Source organism: Chiloscyllium punctatum, chromosome 36 (assembly GCF_047496795.1).
Source record: "Chiloscyllium punctatum isolate Juve2018m chromosome 36, sChiPun1.3, whole genome shotgun sequence".
NCBI classification, from domain to species: Eukaryota; Metazoa; Chordata; class Chondrichthyes; order Orectolobiformes; family Hemiscylliidae; genus Chiloscyllium; species Chiloscyllium punctatum.
Window position 1 is genome coordinate 44,925,359 of NC_092774.1, and position 11,463 is coordinate 44,936,821.

The window sequence follows — 11,463 nt, forward strand, 5'->3', positions numbered from 1 at the left end:
CAAGAGATTGGTAATTGATGCTAAAAATGGACTCGTCGTTCCGAATAGATTGAAACTTGACAAATTGCTGAGGAAGTATTGAAGAAGGTTGATGTTTAAAGATTTCATCGTAAGTAAATGTGAGTAAATATGAAACTATATCTTGCTTCAACGTTATAGTTTTGGTAAGGTTGTTCATAGTTACAATACTTAATTTGTTTCCCTCACTTCCGTAAGGATGCACTTTCCTTCCAATGGACATTCAAATAACAAAGTTGTGAAATGGTCAGATTGTTCTGTGAAAAGGGACTGAAGAAACTGGGCCTATAACCTAAGCCAATGGAAGAATGAGAGATGATGTGATTCATCCAACATGCGCAATATAGAAAGCGATTGATTTCTAGATGCTAATACCATTAGCAGAAATATGGATGCGTGGTAAAATATCACGAAGTAGATTATCAGCCACCAACATGAATGATGAACCAGGCTCAAGGAGCTGAATGTTTCACTCCAACTACTAAATTTCTGTTCGTATGGTCTCAACAACTGGAAGCTACAGAATCCAAGATAATCTAAGAAGAAAGGAAATTAGGAAAGCAAAGAAAGGATCCAAACAATGCTGAAGAAATTAAGGATTTTCTTTGCTTAAGGTCAAGATGGTGATTGATGAAAGGATTGTCCCAAACATAAATGAGCGGCGTAATTTATTTTTTACAGAATATTTTGTCTTTGTCTTTGCAAAAGAGACAGTTGATACAGACATGTAGGTAAATAGGAGTACAGTGAAGTATTCGATAAACTAACAATGAAAAAGGGGGTAATGGACAGACCAACCTCCTCAAAGGCATATAAAGATCACATGGTCAAAGGGTGCAAGTGAATAAAAAATAAGCAGAGGATAACTTTCCAACCTTCACGCGATGCATGTGGGGTACCAAAGAATTGCAAGTCTGTGAATGTTGTTCTAGTGTCGAAAGTGATTTGATGATAGATGATGTAGTGATTGGCCAGTCAGTCTGAACTCATAACAGGACAAGTTACGAGAATTGTAACAGATAATTAGAGATCAAACGGAAGCCCACTGGGAAAAGCTTGGATCAATCAAGGAAGATTAGCATGAATGTGTGACACAATATCGTGTCTTACAAAGTTAATTAATTTGTTTCGGTGTGATAGCAACAAAGTGATTCATGTGGACAGTCCGTGAATGATATTTACAAGGTTTAAAAACGCATTTGTTTACGTCCTGCTTGGAAGACTATTCAGAAAAATAAAGCCAATGGGAAATATGGAAAAGTGGCGAATTTTGGGATGTCAGTGATCAGAAGCAAAGGTTAAGACTGGAGGTGTTTTTTGTGAAATGAAGAATTATTTCCAATACTTTATGATACGACTTAGTGTTGAATTATTCACTATCTGTGGCGAACATCAATGATTTGTACTTTAGGGCATGAGGTATGGTACGGATTTCACTGATAACACAAAGCTGGTGTTATTCTTGATGCTGAAGATCATGGCTGTTGAATGCAGATTGACTTCAATGGTTTAATTCCGTATTTGGAATGAGATCGTTACATTCAGTATGAAAGTGGAAATTTATGCATATGCTGAGAGGAACATTGCATGTAAACATGCAGTTACCAGGAAGATATCAAGAAGATTACAGGATATTAGAGAAACTAAATTTTATGTCCACGGGCCCATTATTCCTCCATGACAGGAGAAAAACTGGGAAAAAGAAGGATTGTGCGAGGTGTATTCATTGTTTTGATGAAATATTGAATAGAAAAACAGTGGTGTAATGCTTGAACTGTGGAAGATCTTTGTTAGATCACTGATGCAGTTTTGTGTAGAGTTCACTGTATTACTGGAAGAACACAAATGTTCGGGACAACGCACAACAGTGTTCAAAGGAACATTGTCAGGGCTTTTACGTTGTCACAGTAAGGAAAGATTGTATGTGGCATTATTGTTTTCCTTATGATAGAGGGACCTGATAATTGACTAAATCGAGCTGTGCAAAATAATTCGGTACTTATGTAGCATGTGCAGCGAAGACGTGTTGCTACTGTGGTGAAGTCAGGGGGAATTGCATTAATGTAGATAATACGGCGTTAAGTAAAATAATGCTGCTAGAGTCGCATTCTACCATTAGAAAACTGATATGTGACCATCATTTAACAAGAGGGCAATCTTTGAAGACTACACGGGACATGAGGTAAATAAAACGGTCTTCGGCTGTATGGGGTTTGCATCCTGGTTTGATAGTGCAGACAGAAAGCATCAAGTTACACATATTCATTCTGTATGGGCACCTGAGTTGCCGTAACTGCAAGACTACTCATCAAGCACTGGCAACTAGCATTAGACTTGACACAGGCTAGATACAGGGGACTGAATGGTGTCTTTCAGTGCGTTCATAGTGCGCTGCAAGATTTCATTCATATACTTGAGCACTATATGACTGATCAATAATCTAGGTAACTTCAAAAATGTCAATGCATGTTCGTTCCTGAAACTGTTTTGGAAATAATATGAATCACCTTGGATACAATTAACGCTCAGGTGGAGAAATGTGCATTAATTACAGAAATGAGGCCATAATTTAACAGAGGTAAATAGCAGTTCAACGTCCTGTCATTCATTAAATGCTCCCTTATCTTGTTTCTTCTTCTAAAGAAGAAACTTATCATGGTTAACTACCGTCTGCTACTGGTCTGCACATCTGACCAACCCATACATATTTTCCTGTAACCTACAACCACTTTCATAATTATTAACTGCTCTACCAATCCTGGTGTCATCTGCAAATGCTTAACATTCGCTCCACATTTTCACTTCTACATTTACATAAATAACAAACCATAAGGTCCTATTACAAATTTTTTTTTCTTTTGTGGCACACCATAGGACTTCCGATTCCAGTCACCTCAAACAGCCGTCTACCACTACCCTCTGTGCCCTATTACGAAGTCAGTTTCTGATTAATCTCGCCAAGTTTCCCTGAATTCCTTGTTTCTTAACATTATAAATCAGTCTCCCATATAGGACCGTATTAGAAGTATTGCTAAAATACACATAAACTTAGTCAACTAAACTGTCCTCATCCACACATATGATCGCAGTTTCAAAAACATCTAATCAATTTTATAAGCATGACTTCCTCTGAATTAGATGTGCTGATTTTTCTCTGCCCTCTTTTGCCTGTTCTCAAAACTATGTGATCTACAGTATTTTAAAAATCCCATGATACAGCAACAATTCCATTTTCAACTTCACTTAGTCCAATGATAAATGTGTCACATCCCACGTGCCAGTTCTGTGGTATTACAGAAACTTTCTAGAGACTTTCTTTGCCGACGTGACTAATTTTATAACAAATTGTATCCATTGATTACAGGCATCCCCGAAATAATGGAACATCCAGAAGACAATGGCATTGAAAAAGACGATCAAGAAAAAGTCGGTGAAGATGCCAACAACTCATTAGCCATCATGGCTTTCGTTATCCTGTTTATTCTCAGTATGATGTACAACATATTTGTAACCGTCCATAAGGTAATAACGCATTTCAATCGCATTGTGACGTTGTGTGAGACCAGAGCATTCATAACTGAGGTGTCGCTGAGCAGCACATAATGATGCACATTGTTTCCTGAGGAATAGTTACTCCTATGCAAAAGGATGGCTTTGGGCTTCTTTTATTGTCGCTAAGTAATTCATTCTTATCTTGAAAAGCTTCCTAAATATAATCATTGAGCCGGGTAATGCATTAAAATGTGAAATAACATGGCACTTGGGAACCAAACAGTGTCAGCAATAAAATAATGCTTAATTTGTAGATTTTCTTATAAAAGAAAACAGAAAAACGAAGAGTTCCTTCATTCATATTGGTTACAAACCAGAAGCGGTGAAATATGCTGAGTCTACAAAGGTATAAAGGTTAAAAAACGATGCTCACAAAGATTTTTTTCCCCACATAATCCTGCATCATTGTGAAGGACTGAGGAAAGCATTGATTAAGGAGTAATTGGCCGTGGATCACAATGAAGACTGTGGAAAGCATTCGCACGTTTACACCTAAGAATAAGAGGTCAACTTATCTCTAATATACAAGAATCATGCAGGACCTGGTAGGGTAGATCCAGAAAGATGGTTTGCCCTGTAGGAAGAGTCATAAAATCATAATCAAATGGAAATGAAACTTCGACCTATCGACTCTGCGCCAAACCATATAGTATAACCCCACTTTCCACCATTTGAGATGAATGTTTTGATACTTGAAGTGCTCATTCACTTACATATTAAGATTCACGCTTCAACTTCACTTTCAGGCAGTGCATTCACACTATCGCCTGGCTGAACACACATTTCCTCAAATTCCCTTCAACATGCATGTACTTCATTTTCCAATTATGGCGTTATTTCGGTATGGACCCTTCACTAAGGGAAACAGAAGCTTCCTATCTACTCTATCCATGCCGCTCATATTCAAATGCACTGTAATCAGGTCTCTTAATTTTTTTCTCTATCATAAAGAAAACAACCAAGGACCATACTGCCTCTATTCGTATCTAGAATGCTTCAGCTCTGGCAAAGCTCCTCGGTAGTCCCTGCAGTGCAACCACATCCTTCCTATAGTGTGGCTTTCAGAACTGCACACAGTACTCTAGCTGTGGCCTAACCAAAGATTTCTATAGCTCTTGCATTACTGCCCTACTCTTACAATCTGTAAAATCTATCCTGATAAAGGCAAGTGTCCAGAGTGCCTTATTAATGTATTAAACTGTTTTGCCACATTCAGGGATCTGCAGATAAGCACCCCAACATCTCTTCTACTGTTCTCAGCTTTCTGGCGTCCTGTCATTCATTGAGTTATCCGTTGTCTTGTTATTCCTTCCGAGGTTAACACTTTGTCCCCCATGCATTCTCATCTCGGTCGTTTAAATATGATGAACAATAAAGGATCCAGAAGTGATCCCACTTGACAGCAGCCTTCAGTCTCATGTACATAGTTCGACCACACTATGCATCCATCCTCAAAGACAAGGATACGCTAGAATCAAAAACCATAATATTACAATACGTTATGTGCATATTTAAAAGGAGGATGAGTCTCTTCTTTCAAAGTATAGAAAATCTATGAAGTTATTTACCCCAGAGAGACTGTTGAGGCTGTATCACTAAATTTATTCTAGACTGAGATAGAGTTTGGTGGTGGAGAGATGTTTTTTTGGACTGTAGTTCTGTGCCAAGAGATGTGACACAAGTATCAGTGCATGGACCCACTGATTTTTGACATTGACATAGATGATTTGGATGTAAATATACGAGCTGTAGTAACTAAGTTTACAGATGACACCAAAATAGGTGTTGTCTTCGACAGTGAAGAAGGTTAAGTCAGAAAATGACGGGACCTTGAACAGACTAACGAGTGGAGTTTAATGTAAATATGTGTGAGGTGTTGCATGTCGGTAATGTAAACGAGGGCAGGAGCTACACAGGAAATGGTAGGGCCCTTGGGATAGTTACCAAACAAAAGGACCTGTGAGTACAGCTGTATAATTCATTGAAAGTGGAGTCACGGGTAGACAAGGTTGTCAAGAAGACCATTGGAATATTTACATTCATTGTAGTACAGGAGTTGGGTTGTTATATTGCAGTTGAACAGGACATTAGTGAGGCCACTTTTGGAGTACTGCGTATAATTCTGGTCACCCTTCTATAGGAAATACGTTTTTTTAAAATATTAGAGGGTTCAGAAAAGGTTAACAAACATGTTGTCGGGACATGAGGTATACGGGGTGGTTTTTCCTTTTCCTAAACATAACCTTCTAATGGTTCATATCAAATGGGAATTGGCATGACGAACAGCCACGGTTTCTTTCCCAAGGTGAAGGATTCAAAAATAAAGGTCACATGTTTTCCGTGAAAGGGGAACGAATTAAAAAACACCCTATGAGGAAGTTTATTAAGCAGAGTCTGCTGTGTGAATGGAATTAGCTGTTTTCCTTTATTGGTCAGTGTATTGTGTACAGGAGTTGGGAGGTCATGTTGCAGCTGTACGGGGCATTGGTTAGGCTACTTTTGGAATATGCTTGCAATTCTGGCCTTCTTCCTCTCGGAAAGATGTTGTGAAACTCAAAAGGGTACCAAAAATATTTAAAAGGATGTTGCCAGGTTTAGAGGATTTGAGTTAGAGGGAGAGGTTGAATGGGCTGGGACTGTTTTCCCTGGCGCATCAGAGGCTGATGCGTGACTTTATGGAGGTTTATGAAATCATGAGGGGCATGGATAGGATGAATATACAAAATCTCTTCCCTGGGGGGTTCCAGAACTAATAGGCATAGGTGTAGAGTGAGAGGGGAAAGATATGAAAAAGACCTATGGGACAACTTTTTCATTCAGAGGATGGTATCTGTATGGAATGAGCTGCTAGCGGAAGTGGTGGAGGCTAGTACAATTGTAAAATTTAAAAGGCATCTGGGTGGGTATATGAATAGGAAGGGTTTGGAGGGACATGAGCCGGATGCTGGCAGGTGGGACTGGATTGGGTTGGGATATCTGGTCGGCATGGACAAGTTGGACCAAATGGTCTGTTTCCGTGCTCTACGTCTCTGTGACTCTTTGACTCTATGGTTCAGGCGGGTACAGTTGCATTATTTATATGGCATCTGGATGGATATATGCATAGGAAGATTTGAGAGAAATATAGGCCAAATGCTGACAAATGGAGTAAGGTCAGATTGGGATGTCTGGGGCGCATGAATGAGTTGCACAGCCGGGTCTTTTTCTGAGATGTATAACTCTCTGACTCTAAATGAATCAAGGGTCACGGCGAAAACTCAGGCATTTGGATTTGGCGATTATTAGGTCTGCATAACCTCTGGTGCAGTACAACTCAGTGAATTGACTGGTCCACTTCTGATTGGTTGCTTTATGGCGAACTGCGAAATGATGAACATAACATTGAAGAAAGAACAATTGGACAAAACCTCAGTCTATAACTCAGTGAACTTACAGAGCGAATTTATCATTGACATAGATGTAAACGAGGCCATAAATTGCAGATTCCGTGAAAAAGTTGCGAATAGGGCACTGCACCACAGTGAAAGAGGACAGTTAGTTTCAGTAAAAATGATTAATATCTAAGAATGGATATTTTCTACATGAGTGGTGAACGGTAAAATCTTTGGAGCAGTAAATGCAAGATTAGATTCCCCACAGTATGGAAACAGGCCATTTGGCCCAACAAGTCCACACCGACCCTCCAAAGAGAAATCCACTCAGACCCATTCTCCTACCCTTTAATTACTCCTGACTAACGCACCTAACACTATGGGCAATTTCGTATTGCCAATTAACCTGACCTGTGCATCTTTGGATTGTGGGAAGAAAATGGAGCACCATAGGAAACTCACGCTTATAGTTGGATAAATGTGCTTGAGCGTTATTTTAAGCAGAAGAAAGCAAAGAGAAGTCATGAAACCATAAAACACAATTGGTAGGAGGAAATTGTTTCAAGGAATCTTAAATACGATTTCAATAGTTTTACACCTGCACAAAACAAGTAAAGTTGATTATAAGAGCTCCTTGTGAATTTACAATACACACTACTTAGAAGAAGATAATTTCGAGACACTAATCACTTTCATCACTGGGACAGAAAATGGTTATCCAATAATCATCTCATCTGAGGAACAATATGTCCATGTCAATTTTGCCAGGGTTGTACATTTGCCAGAATACAATATAAAATAAATTGGCCCACAATATCTACAAAATTTTGAGAAGGCCAGTGCAATGACTCCAATTTCATTACATGAGAAAATTCTTCACCACGTTGTTTCCTAATGGGTTAGCGCTAATTATGCTATCCCTCATAATCTGTGATCATCGTTATCATTATCATCAGATATTGAAGATGGAGATACCATCTAAAAATATCAGTTTCCTGCATCTCATGGGTTATCTATTTCGCTACATTTCTCGACCAGTTAATTTAAGCCACGCTGACTAGTTCATCTTTGGTAGAACTTTAGCGTCATCACTGCACACAGCTTTCATACATTTCAGCCTTTCAGGCATAGCATCATTCAGGTGATTCTGCGTGATGCACAAATTACAAACCAATGTGTCTTTCTAACTGTGTGGTCTCTCAAACAACACAAAATTAGGAGATTCGTGCAACTATAACAGAATGCCTCCTTATTTATACTCACGCTCAGTTTTGAATCAGAAACCAATATGCCAGTCGTCAGGAACAAACAAAATTAGAAGTTCTGAGGAAGGGTCACTGCATTGAAAATGTTAAGTCTGCTTTCTCTCCACAGATGTTGCCAGACCTGCTGCGTTTTTCCAGGCATTTCTGTTTATTGCATCTGACTTACAGCATATACCGTTCATTTGTTTCTTTGGGTGATGTAACTGTTTTGTCTGAGGAATAAGGCATTCCTGCATTCCAGCTGTACTCTCGACAAATAGATCAAAACCAGATTTCGAATACAGTGCAGCAGATGCTTCACAGATTTTTTTTGTTCAAATATTCAAGGAGTATAAAAGAGCCTTATTGTAATTTTAATATCAATCTCCTTTGTGTTAAGTAGTCTCAGACAGACATCAGTAGGCTTCAGTTCATTCTGTCAGCTTTCGTAGAATATTCAAAACAGGTTCTGCGAGTATTTCCAGCTCTAACTTTGGAAATTTGATATGTAACGACTTTATTGCATATTTTATACATTGCTGGGCCTAACGTTTCTTAGAGTAACGTCTGCATTATCATGACTGCGTTATATGGTGCCGGGTATGCTGCTACATTTCTTTGCTTAAACTAATCAGTGAAGCATGTTTTCCACGGCCACCGCTGAAACCAGCAATCACTCTGTCAATTGAAACCAAAGTTTTCACTGAAGCAATTTTAACTGACAGTTCAATTGCAGGATGATGATGCAGAGTGAAAATTAATTCGATTCATTTAACATAGACAATTTATACTTTGCTGGACGTTTAGAAGTCAAATCTGATCTGTTTTCATCAACTGTAAACGACTTTACATTTGCCCATTCTTGTCTTCATCTACTTTTATTTTATTTCTGCTCCCTTAGTCTGTTAACTTACCAGAGAGGTTCTGTACATCATGAACATTACATATTGCGATTCTTAACATAACATTTTCGTAAAACTTGATTCAAGGATCCATTCATCTTTCTGCCAAATCCAAATGATTAATTTTACTTTGTATGTTTGAAGAAATACCTAACCAGTGGGAACTGAACCAAGCATGGGCTGTTGTCAGTCATTTCCAGACCATAGATCAGATCTCCTGATTTCGTAACTATAAGAAACATTTTTGCGTGTGTTATTTTGAATATGCGATGTTTTTCTCCATCTTATTTTGGTAATTGTTGGGTTTTTCCCCTGCAGATTAACTGACAAAAACTACTGAAGACTGTTACTTCTTGTTTTGTCGCAAGTTGTGAATGAAACTCCGTCAGATGCTGATCGCAAATGGCGTTGAATTAACTTTCCCTCTCAACCGTCTCGGCTGCTCCATGCCATCACTTCAGCTTGTGTTTCTCTGTCGTCACAACTAAGCTATGAAAACTATTTGGACGTTTTCAACCTTTAGCGCTTGCATTCACTTTTTCTTTGTTACATGTTGATTTTAATGAACATCCACATAAGTTGTACAAACTGAGGAAATCACACTTCATCAATTAAAATAAACTGAAGACAATTTTTTAAAGTTGTGGACTGTCAGCAATATCTTGAAAAAGTGTATTTACATCTTATGTCACTCACTTTCTGGAGATATGCTCACGGTGTCTTTGAGATTAGTAAACATAGAAAATTGCCCACCAGATCTAGTGGACTTGAAGCCAGGGATATAACTGATTCCCAATAACATTGGAAAGATAACAGCCCATTTATTTCGTAGGAGGTCCAGTAACTGCTATAGAAAGAAAGGTGTCATACATTATCCAAATAATTGCAATCGAAATGTTTGGAAACAATTCTAAAATTATAAACATTCATTTTGTCGCTGTTGTTATTAATAACCTTATTGCGTGAGCACATGATTTCTTCTGTTCAGGACTTTCAATTGCTGAACATGGAGATGATTAATGCTGAATGTAATTAATAAAATGTTTGAGAATAGTGCTATACGCAGAACCCAAAGAACACTGAACATGCCTCCTGTAACGTGGATTTCATAACTCCACACAGTGCTGCGGCTGTGGTCCAGCCAACATTTTATACGATATCAGCATAATCTCCCTGCTCTTAATCTCTGTGCTTTGGGATTTGTTTGTCTACTGGACTGTAAGAGTTTGAGGCGTGACCTTATAGAGTTTTACAAAATTATGAGTGGTATAGATCCGGTGAATGGCAGGTGTCTGTTCCCTAGGATGTGGTATTAGATGGCTAGGTGTAGTACTCATTAAGATGAGAGGCGAGAGATTAATAAAGGCTTGAGAGCAAGTTTTCCAAACAGAGAGTTGTTCGCATGTGGAATTGAATTCCAGAGGAAGTCCAGATATGGGTACAGTTACAATGTTTAAAAGACATTTGGATATGTACATGAATTTTCTAAAAAGTTGTAGGGATAGGGTCCAAGCGCACACAGGTGGTAATAGGTTAGTTTGAGGCAATGACCGGCATAGAGTGGTTGGTCCTAATAGGTATGTTTACTTGTTGTATGACTGTATGACGATATATGATTAACATTCATTTTGATTCCATCTTGACACAGTCTCAGGATTTGACGTTCTTAGAGAAATGCAATGGAAACTGTATACTGCTATTGCTCCAAGTAACCAAACTTATATGTGAAAAAGTGTTGCAAATAATATTTCTTGTTTCAAACCATGATTATGAATTCCTCAGAATCTTGTTGTGAGGTCATGGTTGCACCAAAGCAAGTTACATGATGAACGTTTTTCAACATATTATAAAATCGTTCATTGTATCTCTATTAGCAAAGACAAAGCAAAGACAAACCTGCACCAGATAGTGTATGACATCACAGCCAACATTTAAATTATAAATTTTTCTTTTGCTTATTTAACTCCAAAACGTCCGAGACAATAATTTTGATTTTGAATGGGTCAGGTATTTACTCTTTACATGAATGGACTATTCAACTACTTGTGCCATCTTTGACATTACAAAGCACCTGTTTGCTCAGTACCTTCACTCTATTTCCATGTGTATTTCTGAGTCGTTCAATTAACTTTATTGGCAAGACTGTAGCTCCTGTGATTTACCCAGAAAATGAAGTGTCCAAACCAGTAGAAACTTGCTCTCTGTTCCCCTACTTATAGAAATATAATACTGTCATCGACAGCCTTTAAACATCTCTTTATCTTCATTTTTAGTGTTGCATTCTTATTTCGTTATTGCCTTTATTCTCAGAAAACACGGAGATGCCAAATGTAATTGTTCTTATCTGTTTCATGTCATCCATTTATGTTTTGCCTA